Source organism: Schistocerca cancellata, chromosome 2 (genome assembly GCF_023864275.1).
Source record: "Schistocerca cancellata isolate TAMUIC-IGC-003103 chromosome 2, iqSchCanc2.1, whole genome shotgun sequence".
In the NCBI taxonomy this organism is placed as follows: domain Eukaryota; kingdom Metazoa; phylum Arthropoda; class Insecta; order Orthoptera; family Acrididae; genus Schistocerca; species Schistocerca cancellata.
Genome location: NC_064627.1, coordinates 347,449,435 through 347,471,026, shown reverse-complemented (window position 1 = coordinate 347,471,026; position 21,592 = coordinate 347,449,435). Strand labels below are relative to the sequence as shown.

General features: G+C 42.1%; 1 protein-coding gene and 1 pseudogene across 2 annotated transcripts in view; one reads left to right on the top strand and one right to left on the bottom strand.

The window, feature by feature from the left end:
• The window catches only part of LOC126161739 (lysophospholipid acyltransferase 6), a 155,046-nt gene that overhangs the window by 46,157 nt on the left and 87,297 nt on the right, over positions 1-21,592 (top strand). The gene's annotated exons all lie outside the window — the stretch shown is intronic.
• Positions 16,635-16,751, bottom strand: LOC126163379 (5S ribosomal RNA; annotated as a pseudogene).

Sequence of the window (21,592 nt, the reverse complement as noted above, 5' to 3'; positions counted from 1 at the left end):
GGTGGGTGGGTATTCATGCATGGCTGTCTTCACTTACACGTTGTAGCTACGCAAGGCGTCTAAATTAGTTTATATTTAGTTTGCCCCCCACCCAAAACACCCCATTTCCCGCGCTTGTCCCGTTAGTGTCATTAGGCTTCTTGTGGAAAGTGTGTGTGTTTGTTTTTGTTTCCGCCATATTTGTGACGTCATGGGTCAAAGCAAACGGGTGGGATCGGACGCTTCCGTATTTCCTTAATAATTGCCGTAAAAGTAACTTATTAGTGGATTTTCCTTAATCTCAGTCTTTCTTCCTGTGTTATTGACTCGAGTGGCCTATTATTTGTGGGTCTGCTTTCGTCGTTCGTGTAAGCCTCGTGCCTCAGTAGTGTGTTTACATTTTGCGGCGTGCACTGCAGCTGTAGCGGATATAAGCTAAAGTACTGGCAAACTTATTTGTGCTCTGTAATACAATTATTAAATTTAATAGATTTCAGCGGTTTTGCGTGCCGTTTGTGGTGAAATAACGACTTAATAAACTTTTGTAATCGTTCGCTCGCTGTGTTTTATAGAGTTTTCAGTGTGTTGAAGTCGTTTAGTAAATTTCGTGCTTTAGTTTTCAACTGACGTTTATTATTCTTTCTAGTGAAATATTTCAGTAAAATTTTCATTTAGTGTTTTAACTTCGCTTAATGTTACAGTGGTCTTTTTAATTTTTTGGTTTTAGCTAATAATATAGCTAGTAATATTGGTATCGGCTGTGTTGTAGTAGTATTAATACAAGTACTTGCTTTCTTAGTAGGCAGAGAATTTCGAGACCATTATTGTTAGTTCTTAAATAGTTCTACTGGTGTAACTGAACTTTGGTAACGTAGACGTATAGTTTTTTTCAGTAATTGTAAAATTTTACCATGAGTGAAAAGTGTGGGCTCTGTCGTAGGTTCGTGAATAGCGGATTATGGTGTGGGATTTGTTCAAAGTATTTTCATTGGGGAGAATGCAGTGGGGAAGCCAGTGGTCACTTTAGGGTGATCCTCTCCTGGGAATGTAGAATCTGCAGTAGAAACAAGTTAATAGAGGAGCAGGAGCGTAAGATCTGTGCCCTTCAGGTGCAGTTACAATGCGCAAAGGAGGAACTAGATAGGTTGAGGAGGGTAACGGGTGGTGGGGAATGGAAACTGGCAGTTGGCAAGAAGGAAGCTAGGAAGAAGAGGTACTCAGACAGTTTTACTTTGCGTACATGCAATAGATACGACCAACTATCAGAGTTCAGTGGAGAGGAGCCTCTTTTAGCCGTAGATGCAGGTAACTTGCAGCAGTTCTCAGCAATTAGGAGGCCTAGATTAGTTGCAAAGTCTAGCAGAAAGAAGGTTCTGCTGCTAGGTAGTTCCCACGGTAGAGGTGTGGGCCAGCAGTTGCAGGAAGTTTTGGGGAGTGAGCACCAGGTCACCAACATTGTGAAGCCTAGTGCAGTGTTGGCTCAGGTGACTGAAAGCATAGGGGAGTTATGTAAGAATTTTACGAAAGAGGATCAGGTAGTGATAGTGCGTGGAGCAGGGAACAGTCTCGATAGGGACGGGGAATATGATGTCAGTGGTGACTTGGTTAAGATAGCTACTCAAACTGGTGGCACTAATGTGCATTTCGTGCAACTGTTTCAGCGTCATGATCGGCCTCACATTAATGCCGCTGTTAGGCGCGTTAATGTGGGGCTGGGGAGGGCACTGATGGCGGAGGGCATGGATCACATCTCAGTGGTGCCAGTTGGGTCTATCAGTAGATGGGGTTTCACTAGGCATGGGCTGCACCTCAATAGGTATGGGAAGGGGAGGCTGGCTAAGCTTATAGGTGACAGTGTAGTGGGTGGTGGTGGTGGTGGTGGTAGTGGTATCACTCATGGAAAAATTCCTGTAGTAGTTGGTATTAGAGCTGCACCTTTTTTAGACTGAAGTCAGCTGATAGGTATACCTGCTTAAAGGAAGTGCCTCTAACTAAGGTCTCACCTCTAGAGGATGTAATGTTTCCAAGTAGAGAAGGAATTAGCATATTTCATCAAAATATGAGGTATTAGAGATAAAGTTAGTGAACTGCTAATAGATGTTAACTCTGAAATTATTGGTATATCAGAGCACCACTTAAATAATTTGATAATTCAGAGGCTTCCTTTACCAGGCTGCAGATTAGCTGGCTGTTTCTCAAGGAGTTCCTTGCGGGGTGCGGGAGTGGCTCTGTACGTAAAAAAACAGTATTTCATTTGAGTACATAGACGTATCACGACACTGCACTGAACAGATATTTGAAAGTTGTGTAGCATTAGATGAATTTAGTGAAACTAAATTTCTAATTGCTGTTGTTTATAGGTCCCCTAACTCCAACTTCAGAGCATTTTTGCTTAAGCTAGAGAGGGTTCTTGATTCACTTTGTAGGAAGTACCAGAAAGTTACATGTGGTGACTTCAATATTAATTTTGTACATGATTGTGCAAGAAAAAGGATGTTGGTAGATCTCCTAAATTCATATGATCTGAAGCAAACTGTTTTTTTCCAACTAGGGTACAGGGGAACAGTAGCACAGTCATAGACAATATTTTTATTCATTCTTCATTAATAGATGGGCATTCTGTTAGTAACAGGGTGAATGGCCTTTCAGACCATGGGGACAAATTTTAACATTAAAAGGCTTTTGTACTCAAACCAATATCGTATTTAATTACAAACTACGTAGGAAAGTTAATCCAACAGCAATAGAGAGTTTTTCAAAACGTGTCAAGGAACAAGAGTGGCACGATGTTTATAGTGCCGATAATATAGATAATAAATACAATGCTTTCCATAACACATTTCTCATGCTCTGAGAGTTGCTTTCCATTAGAACATTCTAAACGGGGTACTAGCAGTAATGGACAGCCCGGTTGGCTGACTAGTGGGATAAGGATATCATGTAGCACAAAGCGGGAATTATATCAAAATGTTAGAAGTAGTCACAATCAAGCTACAGTAGCCCATTACAAACAGTATTGTAAGGTGCTTAAAATGTTATTAGCAAGACAAAAAATATGTGGTATGCAAATAGAATAGCTAATTCACAGGATAAAATTAAAGCCATATGGTCAGTTGTGAAGGAAGTGTATGGTCAGCAGCACAAGGTTGATGATATCAAGTCAGTTCGCAGTAATAATATTTCTGTTACTGATAAATCAGATACATGTACAGTATTTAACAACCATTTTCTGAGCATTGCTAGTGAATTAAATAAAAATTTACTTTCTACAGGAAATCATAAATTTCTTAGCAAATGCCTTTCCGAGATTGACGTCTGAAATACTCCTCTGTGATATAGACAAGAGGGAGATTGAGTCAATAATTAAATCACTGAAGACTAAGGACTCTCATGGTTATGATGGAGTGTCTAGTAGAATATTAAAGTACTGTGCTGCACATGTTAGCCCTGTATTTAGCCATATTTGTAATTTTTCCTTTAGGAATGGTCAGTTTCCTGAGAGATTAAACTACTCAGTAGTAAAGCCGCGTGATGACTGGGTGTTGTGTGCTGTCCTTAGGTTAGTTAGTTTTAAGTAGTTCTGAGTTCTAGGGGATTGATGGCCATAGATGTTAAGTCCCATAGTGCTCAGAGCCATTTTTGAGTAAAGCCGGTTTATAAAAAGGGAGAAAGGGATAATGTAGATAATTTTAGACCTATTTCTATGCCACCAGTGTCTGCAAAAGTCATCGAAAAGGCTGTGTATGTAAGGTTAATTGATCATTTTATATCACACGATTTGCTATCAAATGTACAGTTCGGCTTTATAAGTCGTTTGACAACTGAAAATGCTATATTCTCTTTTCTCTGTGAGGTACTGGGTGGGCTAAACAAAAGTTTCGAACGCTTGGCGTATTTTTTGATTTAACAAAGGCATTTGACTGTGTTGATCTCACAATATTGTTCCAGAAGTTGGACCATTACGGAATAAGGGGAGTAGCTCACAATTGGTTCACCTCTTACTTTAGCAACAGGCAGCAAAAGGTCATTATTCACAATGTTGATAAGGGCTGTGATGTGGGATCTGAGTGGGGTACTGTCAAGTGGGGGGTGCCCCAGGGATCAGTGTTGGGGTCGCTCCTGTTCCTTATTTATATAAATGATATGCCCTCTAGTATTATGGGTAACTCTAAAATATTTCTGTTTGTTGATGACACTAGCTTGGTAGTAAAGAATGTTGTGTGCAACATTGACTCGGTTTCAAGTAGTGCAGTACATGACCTCAGTTCATGGCTTGTAGAAAATAAACTAACGGTAAATCACAGTAAGACTCAGTTTTTACAGTTTCTAACACACAATTCAACAAAACCTGACGTTTTAATCTCACAAAACGGGCATATGATTAGTGAAACTGAATAGTTCAAATTCCTAGGTGTTCAGATAGATAGTAAGCTGCTGTGGAAAGCCCACGTTCAGCATCTTGTTCAAAGACTTAATACTGCCATTTTCCATATTCGAACGGTATCGAAAGTGAGTGATACTTCGACACGTAAATTAGTCTACTTTGTTTATTTTCATTCACTTATGTCGTATGATATTATGTTTTGGGGTAACTCTTCCCATTCTAGAAGGATATTTTTGGCTCAGAAACGGGCGGTTCGGGCAATAAGTGGTGTGAGTTCACGAACCTCTTGTCGACCTCTGTTCACGAGTCTGGGTATTTTGACGTTGGCCTCTCAATATGTTTATTCCTTATTGTCGTTTCTTGTTACCAATATTAGTTTATTTCCAACAATAAGCAGCTTTCATTCGGTTAATACTCGGCAGAAATCAAACCTACATTTGGATCGGACTTCCTTAACTCTTGTGCAAAAAGGTGTGCAGTATACTGCTGCATCCATTTTCAATAAGCTGCCACTCGAATTCAAAAATCTTAGCAGTAATCCACGCGCTTTCAAATCGAAACTGAAGAGTTTCCTCATAGGTCACTCCTCCTATTCTGTCGAAGAGTTCCTTGAAAAATTAAGCTGATTCTCATTGTATTGCTGATAGCGTTTGCTTAAACTTATGGACTGATTTTCTTTCAGGTTCATGAACATTTATTTTTATCTGTTATTACTTTTATGTTGTAAGTTCATGTACTGACACGTTCCATGACCTTGGAGATTTGCTCCTCAATTTGGGCCTACGGAACTTGACATTTAAATAAATAAATAAAGGAGGAGGTTATGGTCGGTGTTGCAAGAACAATATACTTATATGGATATGGTGTCTGTTCTTTCGGACATGTCCGAAAGAACATGTCCTTGGTATAGCCTACTGAGAAAATACGCGGTCACATTACGCTTTCTTGAGGCACGATCAATGCTGCTTTCGATACTGCTGAACGGATGTTGGAGAACAATCTCACGAATGCCATTAAACAGCTTTGCAGATACTACAACAAAACCAGCTTCCGCCAAATCCCACAAAGATTCAGGTGTGCGCGTTTCATTTGAGAAACAAGGAAGATAGTCACAAACTAGAGATAGTATGGTCAGGTGTCGAACTAGACCACTGTGAGACCCCAAAATATCTAGAAGTGGCACTTGATAGGTCTCTTACTTTGGAGAAGTACTGCATGAACTAAAAGTCAAAAGTTTCCACAAGGAACAATCTTCTACGGAGACTAGCCGGATCAGTGGCGTAGTCAACCTGAAAATCTACGAAACTCTGCAATGGCACTTTGCTGTTCTGTGGCAGAGTCTGCATCCACTGTGTGGTACAATTAAGGACATGCCAGACAGGGGGACATATCTCTCAGTGACATCTGCAGAATTATAACAGGTTGCTTGAAATCCAGTCAAATGGTTTCGTCACCTCTTAGGAATAGCACCATCTCCAGTTCGAAATGAAATAGCTATGAGTGAGGAAAGAAAGTGAAGCAAGAGAGAACATATTTCTCTGAAAGGGCACGAAACGCATCCCGCAACCACTGAAGTCAAAGGGGAAGTTTCCTCAGAATATCGACGGCACTTTAGAACCACTGATGCAAAAGCTAGGTTGCAACTGTGGAGGGCAACGACCTACATTCCTCCTCGATGGAATAGTTTCAGAAACTCTACCTCATGGCTATGATGAGAAATGGACGATTCGGAAGTTCGTGAATAAACTAAGATATGAAGTTGGCTGATCAGAGGTTAATTCGGCAATATATGGCTATATTGATAAAGATGGTGTTCAGCGCGACTGTGGAGAAGACCAGACTGTTCATCATATGTTTCAATGCCGACTCTGTCCAGCCCCCTGCACAGAAGACGAACTTCATCACGGAACAGAAAATGCATTGGAAGTGGTAAAGTTTTCCGAAAAGTAATTTAATCACAACTGTGTATAATTTGTAAGTTTCTGATAAGAGAATAAAAAATACTGTTGAACACTCGCCGTCAAGTATAACGTGCCGGATTCTATTCGTGGTAGATTCTTCAAGGCAATCACTTATTCGTGAGTATACGCTGTATAATCTCATCTTGATCATCAGTCGAGATAATCTAAGTGACGAACGCCATTTAGAAGTAAAGGGAGACGGTAAGTTGCGCACGTGCATCCATTACATCGTGTTTTAACGGAATCTAGCTGGTATTTATCTGGAACTCGTACGATTCCCTGAGAAGCTTCTTTCCAACCACGAACACCAAAATGTTTGAGTTTAGCATTTGTTCTGGAATCCGAAACAGACGGATTTTAGTGATTTTGGTATGCAATTTTGTGCATCCGTTGTTACATAAAATTTCTGGAGAACTGTTGGACCCACCCGAAGATAGCCAGAGGAATCCGCACCTAATTATCGTGAGAGGATGATGATGATTGGTTTGTGTGGCGCTCAACTCCGGGGTTATCAGCGCCCGATCGTGACAGGAAGTTACTGCCTTTCTGCAGTTCTCCCGCAATTTCATAGAAAAGCTTACAACTCGGGATAGTTGAAAATATCCCATCTCTGCATACGTTCTTTTATTAGTCTTGTAACCAGAAGTTCTTCTTAGTCATGCAGGACTATTCGTTGCATGATGGGCTGTAGGTAAGTGTGCGCTAGAAAAGTAGCTATTAGCGCAGTGTATTCGATGTAAATTCTAATAGGAATTATGTGGTGGCCCAGTGCCTTCTTCGCTTTTGGTAATCTTTATTATTTCACTACCAAAATTGCTTATTTCATTATCACATATTTGTGTGTGCGGCATCAAACACTGGTGCGACAGTAGAATCATAAAGCATGAGTGCATATGTAAATGCGGAAATTGTGTGAGCTTTTTGTGTGTTGTCTTCAGTGGGTTGTCCCACAGTTAAAAAAAAAACTCAGTAATTTGTACGGTATTTCAGAGAATATTGAAGAATTATCTGCTGCTCATGTACTGGCTACAACTTGCAACCTTCTTTTACCACAGTCAACAAGAGAGCAATCTCTCTCTTTAAACGGACGCTCTTACTAAACGTTTAGGGGAAGCGGGCCGAGGCAACTCGAATGGCGGCCCAGAGATCTGATTTCAACCCACCCGACCATCTTTCGTATAAGTTACAGGGCGTGTTGTGAGGTCAGATTACTTCTCCATGATACACGAAGGATGGATCAAAATACATGCAGATACCTATCACATCTGAATGGAAAGTGTTTCTAGCCATGTGCAGATTGTGATAGCGGATAGGAGCATGCAGAGTTGAGCAGTTCCGTTATAGTCCCAGATAAGCGATTTACAATAACTGTGTTGTCATGAACGACAGTATAGTGTATTGCAAGGATAACTATAGTAATATATATGTTTTTGATTCTTTCTTTTTTAGATATTGTGTTCTCTAGGTTACTAAAAATGTCGATTACATTTAAGCGGGGTAGGACGTCTAACGGGCATCTCAGGACATTTTAATTTTCAGTGTCTATACTTTTACAAATAAATTCATAAAACTTTGTCAGCATGACCAGGAAGGATTCAGGATTCAGTCATAGCAGTGGAAGTTAAAAAAAATAAAATAATTTTTTTTACATGTGAAAGTTCATCATTTTTTCACTTCTATTGGCTGCGTTTGTTGCTATAGGTACACATTTTTTCATAAGTAAGAGAGATTCTTCGATGAATTTTGCACAACATACAAACCGTACCTACAGGTGTATGAAACTCTAGAAATTACTTAATTTATGAAAAATGAATTTGCTGTTACATTTTAAACTTCATGTTCAGAAAAACTCAAATTTTATAGTTAATTATCTGAATTTTTACCACAGTTTTTAATAGATTTGGAAAATTCTAGAGTTTCATACACCTGTAAGTATGGTTTGTATGCTGTGCAAAATTCATCGAAGAATCTCCCTTACGTATGAAGAAAAGTGTACCTATAGCAACAAATGCAACCAATAGTAAGTGAACAAAAGGTGAAATAAAGATGTAAAAAAATAAATTATTTTCTTATTTTTGAACTTCCACCACTATAAGTGTAAATCCTGAATCCTTTCTGGTCATTCTGACAAAGTTTTATGAAATTATTTTTAAAAGTATAGACAGTGGAAATTAAAAATTCCTGTGGTGTCTCTCCTGCTCCAAGTTGTCCCGTTTGACGTCCTACCCCCCATAAGAAGAGTTTCGGAGCCATTTCTCTATCGTCAGATGGTGATTCCGATGTTTAGCAGGGCGCATAACTCCAAGAAAACTAATGATGTCGAAATATCTACAATCCAGTACATCTTCATTATCTACTTTCCTCAAGAACACTGTATCTGAACTTAACTCAGCGTTTACAAACTTGTAAAAGAAGGTGGGGAGTATTGTGTTGTCAGCAGAGAAGCAGTAACAACAGAATGGGTCGGTCCGGAGAGCTCAGCGTATTTGAATATGGAATGTTCATTGGATGTCAAAGTAACAAATCCATCCAATTTCAACACTTCATGATGTGATTGTGAAGTGGAAACGCGAAGGAACAACCACAGTTTAAGCAGGACTAGGCAGTTCTCGTGTACTGACGGACATGGACCAGTCGAGCATTGCGGACGGCGGTTGTAAACAATCGCATAATATCAGCGGAAGGAATGGCACAGTGATATTGTACTGTACGGTACTGTACTCGAATTCGGGAGAATCGTGACTCTCAACTCCGCTTTAAGGTTGTTTCACACTTGCCGAAACTTCACCGTCACGTCACCGTCACGTAACCGTCACGTTTTTCAACGTCGACGGTCAGAGGAATTCCTGGGCATTCACACTACACGGCACGTCAACATCGAAAGAACGTCGTGGCGTTACAGTTGGTTCATAAAGCAACAGAGGCGCTCTTCCGTAGTTCGTTGTAGATCGTCATAAAAGGCCTCAATTTGGTTTAAAGCAGTTTTCGATGATTGCTGTTCCACTTCATAATGACTAACAGAGAGAAAAAGAGTATGGGTTAGAAAAATGTTTAAAAAAAACTAAACTGTGAAGAGGAGTTCCACACTCTTTACAAGGAGCTGGAAGAGGAGGAGTCATCGTTCCATAAATATTTCAGAATGTCTCAACAACAGTTTTTTTGACCTGTTAAGCAAGATAAAAATACAAATTACTAAGAGAATTTCAAGATTTAGGTGTCCGACATCACTGCGACAGAAGCTGATGGTGTGCCTATGGTAAGTCTAGATCGGCCGTTTTAGTGTACCTGAACTACGATTACACATATGTCTGCTGCCTGCTGTTCGTCGTTAATTTATTACGATTTTATGCTTATCCCCTGCATGCCGCATCAGCTTTACTCCCGGTTTTTCTTGACGCTATTCCACGGGAGAAATCGTGAGAAAAGCACATTGAACGAGATATGTATCGTTTATTTTGCAATGTATTCCTTCACTGTATAAAATAAAATACTTTAACTTAGTATTATCTTACAGTACATATTAAGAACTTTTCGCAGTAGCAGTCAATGGGGAATACTTTCGTATTAGTTCACACAGTTTATTTAATATAACAGTTGCTGGCAAAGTAGGTTACACTAGGGCACGTGGAAACATTCTTCCCGAGAAACCTTGACGTGACGTATCGATGACGTTCCGTTGACGGCGTGTGTGAATGCCACCATTGGAACTACAGAGGAGAATCTTTTGACGTGACGGACATGACTGTGACGTTCCGTCAAGTGTCACGCTGGTACATGTTTTTCGCGGTTTACGGAAACACCAGAGGCGAATACCGCGGTTCCTCCACAGCTAGGCCACATCTGACATGCTTGTTTATCCTCGTCCAGCTGAGCCGGCGCTTCGTTTCTGGTGGCCTTGACTTTGATGGAACTTTAAACTCTAATTTCTGTCTCTTGGCCCTCTGCCAAGGGGCAGCCGCCAAGGCCGAGTTCCTTAAACCGGAGGGAGCCATTGCTCCTCAAGTAGCCTATACGCAGTTCAAACCCCGTTAGACGAAGGAACTTCCCTCTCTAGTCCGCAGCAGGTTGGACAGGCGAGGCGCCTCACAGATTTTAATCACGGAACTGTGGACGAAAGTCGTAAATTGAAGTACTGGCTGTTTATAATTAAAGTGCAACTACTCGCAGTGGGCTGTATTTATCGTATGGCAGAGGAACTTGGGAGCTATGCTAATGCGTTAATGCGGAACCGATTTACGCTGGAAGAAAAAAAAATAGTTCAGATTTTGCTCTCCAGGATTCGAACTCGCGCTCTACGGTATGAGAACCATGTTATCATTTGACATGCTATAACGTGAATCAACAGTTTGGCTGTCGAGGAGAGAGACTGTGTGTCGTTAGTGAAACCGTTCTACACGAAAGCCAGCAGTTACAGTGCTCCTTTGAGAGAGTATCGCCGACCGAAATATCTGAGGTGAGGCTCGAAGACATTAAATTGTTTAAAGAAGATTATAACGAAATGCGGAAACGCACCTGACCATGGCGTGACTCTCGGAGGAGGAAGAAGACGTCTTATCCAGGTGGAAGTTATTGACGAGGCTGCTATTGCTGTAACGGACCATGCAGCACGTGCTCTGGGTTGTGCTAGTGCCTGTGCAGTATCCTGAGAATTGCCCATCCTGTGATCAACAATACGGAATGTTTTGCGGTCTATGTTATGCTGATATATGTACAAGATCCAGATGCTGCAGCAACTGAAACCTCATGATCTGCAGCAACGTTCAGGATTTGCTCTTCGGTTTGTGGCAGACCTCGAAGTTCGTGACATGTGGCCGAGCACTATTGTATGGAGTGACGAGACACGGTTTTCACTGCAGGGTGCAGTGAGTACACAGAACTAACAAATTTTGGGTACTGTTAAAATGTATATTGTGCACGAACAGTCATTGCACTCGCCGCATGTGACTGTGTAGTGTGGATGCACAAGCACCTCTATTCTCGGTCCGTTCGTCTTCTTTGAAGAGAATACGCGTTATCCCGTCCTCCTCGTACAGCTTGTGATTCCTGGTTTGAAAGAGCGCAAGTGTGTGGAAACCACTGTTTTCATGCAACATGGGGCAAAACCTCATATTGTTCGCCCAGTAAAAGATCTGCTTCATGCAACCTTCCACGAATGTTTTATCTCCAGATATTTTGCAGATGTAAGGCCAGCAAGATCACCTGATCTTTACCCATGTTACTTTTCGCTCTGCAGATACGCCAAAGAACGCGTTTACCAGGGACACGTTCCGTCTCTACCTGATCTGAAGGCCGTTGTACGAGAACAAGTTGCTGAGATTCCATTGGAACTGCAGCGAGCAACTGTTAGTCATGTAGTTTTAGGCGGTAAGAATCTCGTCGACGTCTGCGGCGGTCTTATCGAACAAACTGTGTGTACCGCGGTTAATAATAAAATCAACATTATACATTTCTCGCCTGTCTGATATTTCCTGCCGACGTCCCGTTCCTCATCTACTGCATAAGGGAACATCTTCATACGCATTTCTTGTATTCACAGCGCCACATTCGCACCTGGTGGCCAAAATTGGAACTAATTTTTTTCCAGCGTAACTCGTTTCCACGTTAACACATTAGCATATCTATCAAATTTCACTGCCGTACGATAATTAGAGCCCACACTGCACCTCTGTAAGTATCTGCACTTCAATTGTAACTAACCAGTACAAAATGATGTTTTGTGTGCAGCGAGTGCCTACCTCCATGCCGTATGTACGTAGTTTGGATACAGATTTACTTTGGGGAAAAGTCTCTCTCTCTCTCTCTCTCTCTCTCTCTCTCTCTCTCTCTCCCCCCGCCCCCTCTCCCTCCCCTTACACAAGTGCGCACGCCTGCTCTCGCTGACACAGACACACACACACACACACACACACACACACACACACCCGCGCGCGCGCGCTCAGAGGGTGAAGGGGGCGGGGGGGGGGGACATAACATGCTGCTCATCTTTGTACGTTCTGTATCCTCAATTAATTCTAACAGGTAAGGACTCCATGCTGAAGAGCAGTACTAAAGACTCGGTTCGGCCTGCGTTTTGAAGACAGTCTCTTTCGATAGTGAATTACATTCCCTCAGGAAACTTTTCCAGTGAATCTGTTTGGCATTTTCCTTTCTTAGTAGTATGTGGCCGATCCACTTTAAGCTGCTATGTTACGAATACTATTCGTAATTTAAAGGTTGTGACTGTTTCCAGTGACTGACTGAGTCGTGTAATGGGTCTTCTTAACTATGTGTGTGTAATACGTGCATTTGTTTACGTTGGCGGCAACAGCCACTCCCTTGACCAAACGTCGATCCTCTGCACGTTTTCCTGGTGTCGCGAGTTCGCTGTGTACATAATTATTATCCGAGGACAGCTTCAAGGACATTATGAATTTATTTACTACTTATTTTTATAGATCGTTAACAGTAACTGTACTAGAGTACGCAGAAAGTCGCTTTCCATTTGACGATTTCTTTCTCTGTTGGCTAGAAAGCATAACTATAAATCTTGCTCGATATTTCGCGAGGTCTTAATGACTCTATGGCAATGCGGAACTGAATCCAAAAGCGTCTCTTGTGGATGAACGGAGTGATCAGTTTCCTATATCGGTGTTTGCGAAATTTATTTTGATTCTTACAAAGGAGATCTTGGGGCTCTGAAAAAAAAAAGACACATTGAAGCAGTTACTTAATAAAACCAAGACTGACGCTATTCCACAGTCAACAATCATTAGCGGATTCGTTTGCAAGCTCTCTGAGAGGGACTGTAAAACTGTGTACGTAATTAAATTTCAAATTTTCTTACTGCGTCTCAATAAATGAAGATCAGTTCTCATGGAGACACAGCTTGAAATTTTGTGCCGACTGTGTTTCTTGCCTTATTCTCATAATCTGATGAATTGCGTACAACGATTGCATAGCTGTTGAAGTGCTTCTCCTTCAGAGTTCGTTATGCTCACAATATTGATGTTTTGTTGCACATTGTAACACTCTTCCATTTGCTGATCTCTCCCGGCATTAGTGATTTTGTATTTTGTGGAATTTGCGCCCTCGATTTCTAATAATATGCAAGTTTCTTTCCCCAGGGTGTCTGATCTGCTGCGGTCGCAGCTCACCGCTGTTGTGTGTCCAGGATTGTGCTAAACGGCCCTCCCTTGTCAGCCAGTACGGAATCTCGAAAACGTCGATCGTGTGAAGCCCGCCTCGTGTCCATCACGCGTGATATCGTAAAAGGTACACAGTGATGAAACGTGACAGAATACGTGTTTCTCGACTTTAGGCGAGCTTCGATCGAGCTTGATACAAATTACGACGAGACGAAAGTTGGTTTTGTAGAGCTTTAGCCAGTTGTATGACTGAGTTGGTGAGTTCTTTGCAAGCAAACCGGAGCTCTTTTTCAGGAACGGAGGATCATAAGCAGACGTACGAGGTGCGACAATAAAGTAATGAGACTGATGTGACAGAAATGTTGTTTACCGTTTTAGTCAAGTTTAGTGTTGTCTCCTTCAAAGTAGTTCTCTTCTGGTTGCACACACTTTTTCCAGCGCTTCTGGCATTGATGGTAACAATTCTGGAACTGAACTTCTGTAATATCCTCCAAGACCCTCGTCACAGGTTTTTGCACGTCTTGTGTTTGAAAATGGTGTCTTTTGACCGCTGTTTTGACTCTTGGAAATAGAAAAAAGTCGCACAGAGCGATATCTGGTGAATAAGGTGGATGTGGTAGTACTGAAATGTGTTTTGAGGTTAAAAATTGCTATTCTGACAGAGCAGTATGGGATGACGAATTATCGTGATACAGAATCCAGTTATCAGCAATGTTGGCACAGACACGAAGAACTCTTCTACGAAGTCTTTCTAAAATTTCTTTGCAGTAATATTGGTTGACTGTTTGTCCAGGAGGCACACACTCTTTATGAACAATTCCCTTGGAATCAAAGAAGCACACAAGCATGCAGGGTCGTCCACTGCGGTCTTCATCTTCAACATTCGTTCTGCTTCACTAAACATTTTATGCCAACGAAAAACTTGAGCTCTTGACAGAACCTCCTCTCCAAAAGCCTTCTGAAACTTACCGTAAGTTGTCGTCACGTTAACACCCAATTTAACGCAAAAAGAAATGGCATACCGTTGCGCAATATTATGCGGTTCCATTTCCGTGACGAGAGACGCAAACACGTGTTAACTTATTACAGCACAACTCATGACTGAGCAGTTGCATCGATGTGCCGTTTGGACTAGAAGCAGCTTATAGACCGAGGTCAAAGATATTGTGCCTACACAAGCCTGCAGGGTTGCCACATCTTGCAAAGAAAATAAGTCTCATTACTTTATTGTCGCACATCGTACTGGCGGTGATCAGACCAGTCTCATAGGATCACAAGTATACGCTTTTTATTTTTCGGGTTGGACGGGTAACGTTACTTGTATGACTTAGGAATTCGTGTATTTGAGGCATTTACTTTTCACACACATTCAGACAGATCCTGAATAAATATTAATCTACACCAGAAACCGGCAGCTGGAGTTTTGTTGCAATGTGATGTACAGCTACGACGAAACACTTGTGGGGTCTCATTTGCAGTGCAGGCGATCTTAAAATCCTGCACTCCATAACCCGTGATGAAGGAATCTGTGGGATTGGTTGGCAGACTGTCTTCTATTTTGGGTGACAACTGAGGGCATTTTCAGTGTGCATTACTCTTCTGCAAAACAGGTTTTTCCCAAGGCTAACATGGAGGACAGTATGCGTCCATTATGATCCAACAATGATTTATGTTTACCTTCTTTCCCATTCGTATTTAGTCAAAAAAAGGTTCAAATGGCTCTGAGCACTATGGGACTTAACTTCTGAGGTCATCAGTCCCATAGAACTTAGAACTAATTAAACCCAACTAACCTAAGGACATCACACACATCCATGCCCGGGGTAGGATTCTAACCTGCGACCGTAGCGGTCACGCGGTTCCAGACTGAAGCGCCTAGAACCGCTCGGCCACAGAGGCCGGCCGTATTTAGTCCTTACATTATTCTTGCTCTACATCACTCGTGCGATTAACAGACACTGACACCGAAACTTGTGGCAGAGAGGCGAATCCGCACAGTATACAAGGGGGCGAGGAGAATTTTGTCAGTAGATAAGCAGTAACAGCAGAATGCATCGGTAGGAAGGACTTCGTGCCTTCGAACGTCGACTAGTCACTGGATGTCGCCTGAGTAGCAGATCCGTCAGGGACATTTTAACCCTTTCAGTGGTGCCCAAGTCGACTGTTGGCGATGTGATTTAGAAGTGGAAACGCGGAGGAACAACTATTGCTAAACCAAGAACAGGCAGACCTCATGTACTGACGGTCTGGACCGTCGAGGTTGATTGTAAAAAATAGCGTTGGATCAGCGGAAGAAATCACTCATGAGTACCAAAGTGCTACCAGCAATCCGCAGCTCGTGATCGTTCGGTAGCGTTCTCGCTTCCCGCGCCCGGGTTCCTGGGTTCGATTCCCGGCGGGGTCAGGGATTTTCTCTGCCTCGTGATGACTGGGTGTTGTGTGATGTCCTTAGGTTAGTTAGGTTTAAGTAGTTCTAAGTTCTAGGGGACTGATGACCATAGATGTTAAGTCCCATAGTGCTCAGAGCCATTTGTTTGCTACCAGCAGTTCAGCTTGCACCACTTTCTGTAGTAAATGCTAAGTGACTCTTGACGTGGTGTAAACAGCGGCGGCACTGGACGGTGGATGGCTGGAAACGAGTGGCTCAGAATGATGAATCACGCTGTACTGTATGGTAATCCGATGGATGAGTTTTGTTTAATGAATGCCTGAAAAACTTTACCATCATGTGTAGTGCCAACAGTGGTAAGGTATGGGGGAATTTTTAGTCGTTAAGTTGTGGTCCCATTATTGCGCCTAAGAAAGCGCTAATTGGAAAAGATACGACTATATCTTACAGCGTTTTGTACTGCATACGGCAGGGGAACAGCTCGGAGACGATGATTATTTGTATCACCACGACGTCGCACCTTGTCATAAAACGGTGGTGGTGGTGGTACCTTCCTATGGGACCAAACTGCTGAGGTCATCGGTCCCTAGACTTAGCACTCCGTCTTCAGGCCACAAGTGGCCCATCGGGACCATCCGACCGCCATGTCATCCTCAGCTAAGGATGCGGATAGGAGGGGCGTGTGGTCAGCACACCGCTCTCCCGGTCGTTACGATGGTTTCCTTTGGCTGGAGCCGCTACTGTTCGGTCAAGTAGCTCCTCAATTGGCATCACGAGGCTGACTGCACTCCGAAAAATGGCAACAGTGCATGGCGGCCCGGATGGTCACCCACCAAGTGCCGGCCACGCCCGACAGCGCTTAACTTCGGTGATCTGACGGGAACCGGTGTATCCACTGCGGCAAGGCCGTTGCCGGTCCCTAGACTTACACACTACTTAATCTAACATAAACTAACTTCCGTTAAGGACAACACACACACACACACACACACACACACACACACACACACACACACACACATGCTTGAGGGAGGACTCGAACCTCCGAGACCGAAAGGCTACCCCGCGCGGCCATAACGCGGTATTTGTAAGTCAGAGATTTGTGGACATTAACATTCTAGTAATGGACTGGCCCGTAGCGAGTTCCGACCTGAACCCAATGGAACATCTTTGGTATCAGTTAGAACTTCGACTTCTCTCCATACCCCAGCGTCTGACATCACTACCACTTTGTTTCGGCCGTTGAGGAAGAATGGGCTTCCGCTCCTCCGCAGATATTCAGACACGTCATTGAAAGTGTCCCCAGTAGAGTTCAAGTCGTCAAAAAGGCCAAAGGTGAACACACCCCATATTAATGGCTACTAATAGGTGTCCGGATACTTTTGGTCAAATAGCCTAAACGTTGGGAAAGTTGTAAGGTCCTGTGTGTCATTTAGATTTGTCTCCAAATTATTGGTAGATTTTAGTGTAAGTAAGTGTATTAACCCATCAGATTACTCAGCAATCTACCACCCACATATCTCTGTTGTATAATTTTAGGTTCTTACCAGTAGTTTTTCTTTTGTAAAGGTTTATTGAGAGAACATGTTTCCAGATATTCTTGAACGCATTTGGGCCATCTTTTAATTTTCGTAGTTTTTTTTGTGTCTCATAGCGATGTGTTACTGACACTATACAGGATTTGGGGTGGACATCATTAAAAAACAGGCGTTTTTTGTTGCGGCGGAATCTTCTCACGAAATTTCAGTCACCGACTTTATCCTCCGAATGCGAAAATATTTTGTTGGCGCCGATCTACATAGGCAGAAACGATCACCGTAATAAAAGAAGGGAAATCAGAGCTCGCACGGAAAGATATAGGTGTTCGTTTTTGTCTGCGCGCTGTTCGATATACGAATAATAGAGAATTATTGTGAAGGTGGTCCGATGAACCCTCTGCCTGGCACTTAAGTCTGATTTGTAGAGTTTCATGTAATGTAGATTCAAGTTTTCACCAACCTTAACAACATTCGCCTGTGAGTATGAACGCCGCATCGTTGCTATAGACTGACCCCAACGGACACGGCAGCAAGACCGCTGGGGTAGCGTGTCAGCTTTGACAGGGGGAGGGAGGGTGACGAGAGGACGGTGGAGATTGGAAGGGTTGTTTCTCATAGCTAGACTAGTTTGGAGGGCTGGCTTTTTTCCCTGCACGCTAAGTAATGACACAGCCAGGTGTTCATAGGAAGTTGCTGATATGTGAATAGTGCTTGATATTACTTTTTGAGAATGTATACAAGCTCTAAAAAAACTACATTAAAAATTTTAGTGTGTTTAGAGGACATATAAAGACACTTATTTTACGGGGTTTAGTAAAACATGTAACACATTGAATTAACAGCTGTACCACTTAATTCACATTTTTTCAAGACAGAGAGCAATTGTAGGAAACGACCTAAAGCTACAAGAAATAGGAGACATTATTATCAAACGTGCACATCATCATCTTAACATAACCACTGAGGTAGCTCGACTTACGTACAATCTTCCTCTTTAAGTTCATTTTAGCGGCGTAGTCGTCACCGATAAAGCGCGCCAGTTTCGGACGCATTGTGTGAACGCTTACATACGAATTAAGTTCACCGACATTAAATTAAAATAATATGTACTGAATATATCTTGACGAATGACAATTTACGGCAGACAGGTGTTCAAACTCGAATCTCCTGCTTATCTCCAGCTATCACCCTAACCCGCTTTGTCACCTGAGCAAAACCCTATCAAACTTTCATTATCATTGACCTCTCATACTTCACCATTACTTCTGGACCCTACAACCAGAGAAATTTCAAGCGATTTGTAGAAACAGCGCCAGTGGAGAAGGAGGGGGTGTGAAGGGCGGGTAAGAGAATTTTATGGACGGCCGTTGCCCACAGATAAAGGAACATCAGTGGCATTGATAGCTTTAATCGGTCCTGGAGCCCCGGGTGCATGGAATTATTACTTGGGACGACTGCTTTCTGCAAGTGACAGATTCGAGTTTGAATCCAGTTATGACATACTCCGTACATGAATTTTCATGAGTTGGACGGTGATTCCATAGCTAGAACCTCGGAGTCTTTTAATTTACACCTACGGTAGTCGCTGCAAAGCCAGCTTTCCCGTGTAAATCCGTTGCTTCGACCAAACGTCGGTACGTCTTCATACACACAAATGATTTATCGTATAGGACCAGCAGCACTGGTGTAATGTTGACTACTGATATTGTTTGAAGTTATCATCGTTGGGCAATCTTAAAGAACTACAGAAAGTTGCGAATAAAATTGCCATTTGGTGTAATGACTAGTACTTCTATTTAAATTTGAATAAATGAAATATCTTTTCGATGTAAAACCACCACAGGCTGCTAAAAATTTTTATTACTTTGCAACTAGTTGAGACATCAGTCATCGTCTGGCAGACGTTAACTGTAATTTTAAAACATATTTAATATCTAGTTGTTGTTGTGGTGGTCTTCAGTCCTGAGACTGGTTTGATGCGGCTCTCCATGCTAATATATCCTGTGCAAGCTCCTTCATCTCCCAGTACGTACTGCAGCCTACATCCTTCTGAATCTGCTTAGTGTATTCATCTCTTGGTCTCCCTCTACGATTTTTACCCTCCACGCTGCCCTCCAATGCTAAATTTGTGATCCCTAGATGCCTCAGGACATGTCCTACCAACCGATCCCTTCTTCTAGTCAAGTTGTGCCACAAACTTCTCCCCAATCCTATTCAATACCTCCTCATTAGATACGTGATCTACCCACCTGATCTTCAACATTCTTCTGTAGCACCACGTTTCGAAAACTTCTATTCTCTTCTTGTCCAAACTATTTATCGTCCATGTTTCACTTCCATACATGGCTACACTCCATACAAATACTTTCAGAAACGACTTCCTGACACTTAAATCTATACTCGATGTTAACAAATTTCTCTTCTTCAGAAACGCTTTCCTTGGCATTGCCAGTCTACATTTTAAATCCTCTCTACTTCGACCATCATCAGTTATTTTGCTCCCCAAATGGCAAAAATTCCTTTACTACTTTAAGTGTCTCATTTCCTAATCTAATTCCCTTGGCATCACCCGACTTCATTCGACTACATTCCATTATCCTTGTTTTGCTTTTGTTGTTCATCTTATATCCTCCTTTCAAGACACTGTCCATCCCGTTCAACTGCTCTTCCAAGTCCTTTGCTGTCTCTGACAGAATTACAATGTCATCGGCGAACCTCAAAGTTTTTATTTCTTCTCCCTGGATTTTAATACGTACTCCAAATTTTTCTTTTGATTCCTTTACTGCTAGCTCAATATACAGATTGAATAACATCGGGGAGAGGCTACAACCCTGTCTCACTCCCTTCCCAACCACTGCTTCCCTTTCATGTCCGTCGACTCTTACAACTGCCATCTGGTTTCTGTACAAATTGTAAATAGCCTTTCCCTCCCTGTATTTTACACCTGCCACCTTTAGAATTTGAAAGAGTATTCCAGTCAACATTGTCAAAAGCTTTCTCTAAGTCTACAAATGCTAGAAACGTAGGTTTGCCTTTCCTTAATCTTTCTTCTAAGATAAGTCGTAAGGTTAGTATTGCCTCACGTGTTCCAAAATTTCTACGGAATCCAAACTGATCTTCCCCGAGGTCGGCTTCTACTAGTTTTTCCATTCGTCTGTAAATAATTTGCGTTAGTATTTTGCAGCTGTGGCTCATTAATATGATAGTTCGGTAATTTTCACATCTGTCAACACCTGCTTTCTTTGGGATTGGAATTATTATATTCTTCTTGAAGTCCGAGGGTATTTCGCCAGTCTCGTACATCTTGCTCACCAGATGGTAGAGTTTTGCCAGGACTGGCTCTCCCAAGGCCGTCAGTAGTTCTAATGGAATGTTGTCTGCTCCCGGGGCTAGTTAGCACCGCGAATTTAGGCTTCATTGAAGTATAGCACGATACTGTCAAGCCTATGAGACTGACGATGTCGTGACCTACTCAACGCCACGTAGATTCACAGTACTTAGGACAAAGTTAATACGTTTTGAAATTGTAGACATGCGGTATGTAGCAGCTTTTTTAATAAATTTGTCAGACGACGGCTTTAATGTTGACACTTGTTGCAGAATAATAAAAAAAGTAGCAACATGTGGTTTTTTTACATCAAAAGGTGTCTTATCAATGCTGTGCAGCATGACTTCAAGAATATATTACATGAAAAAAAATATGGTCCGATGCAAAGACTAGTGGCGAACACATGAAGGGTGTCAAACCGTTTAAACATTTAGGAAAAGAGAAATGGACGATTTAGATTTGTTGATCGGATCACGGGAATGTGCGGCGCATTTATAAAGAAAATCTCGTACAAGTGCGAACACCCTCGGAGTACAGAAACAGCGTTTGGAGTGCTCATCAAGTAGTCATGACAGCAGAAGATGGTTGCAGCATGTCGGCATAGGTCCTAAGGAAGTAGAGACATTCGTATTACTCAAAGGAGAAGAAATGTTTTCGCGAAGCCATGTTAAGCAAATTTAGAGATCCTGTGTTTGAAGAACGATTTGCGATGATTATGCTGCCTCCATCGTGTACATCGAGAAGAATGAAGAGAACGAGAAAGGTTAGGGTACGTGCTGAAAGATACAGTCGTGTTTCCCTCGCTCATTACGCGAATGGAATAGGAAAGAAAATTGATAATAAGATACGATGTACCCTCCATTATGCGCTGTACACTGACGTGCGGAAT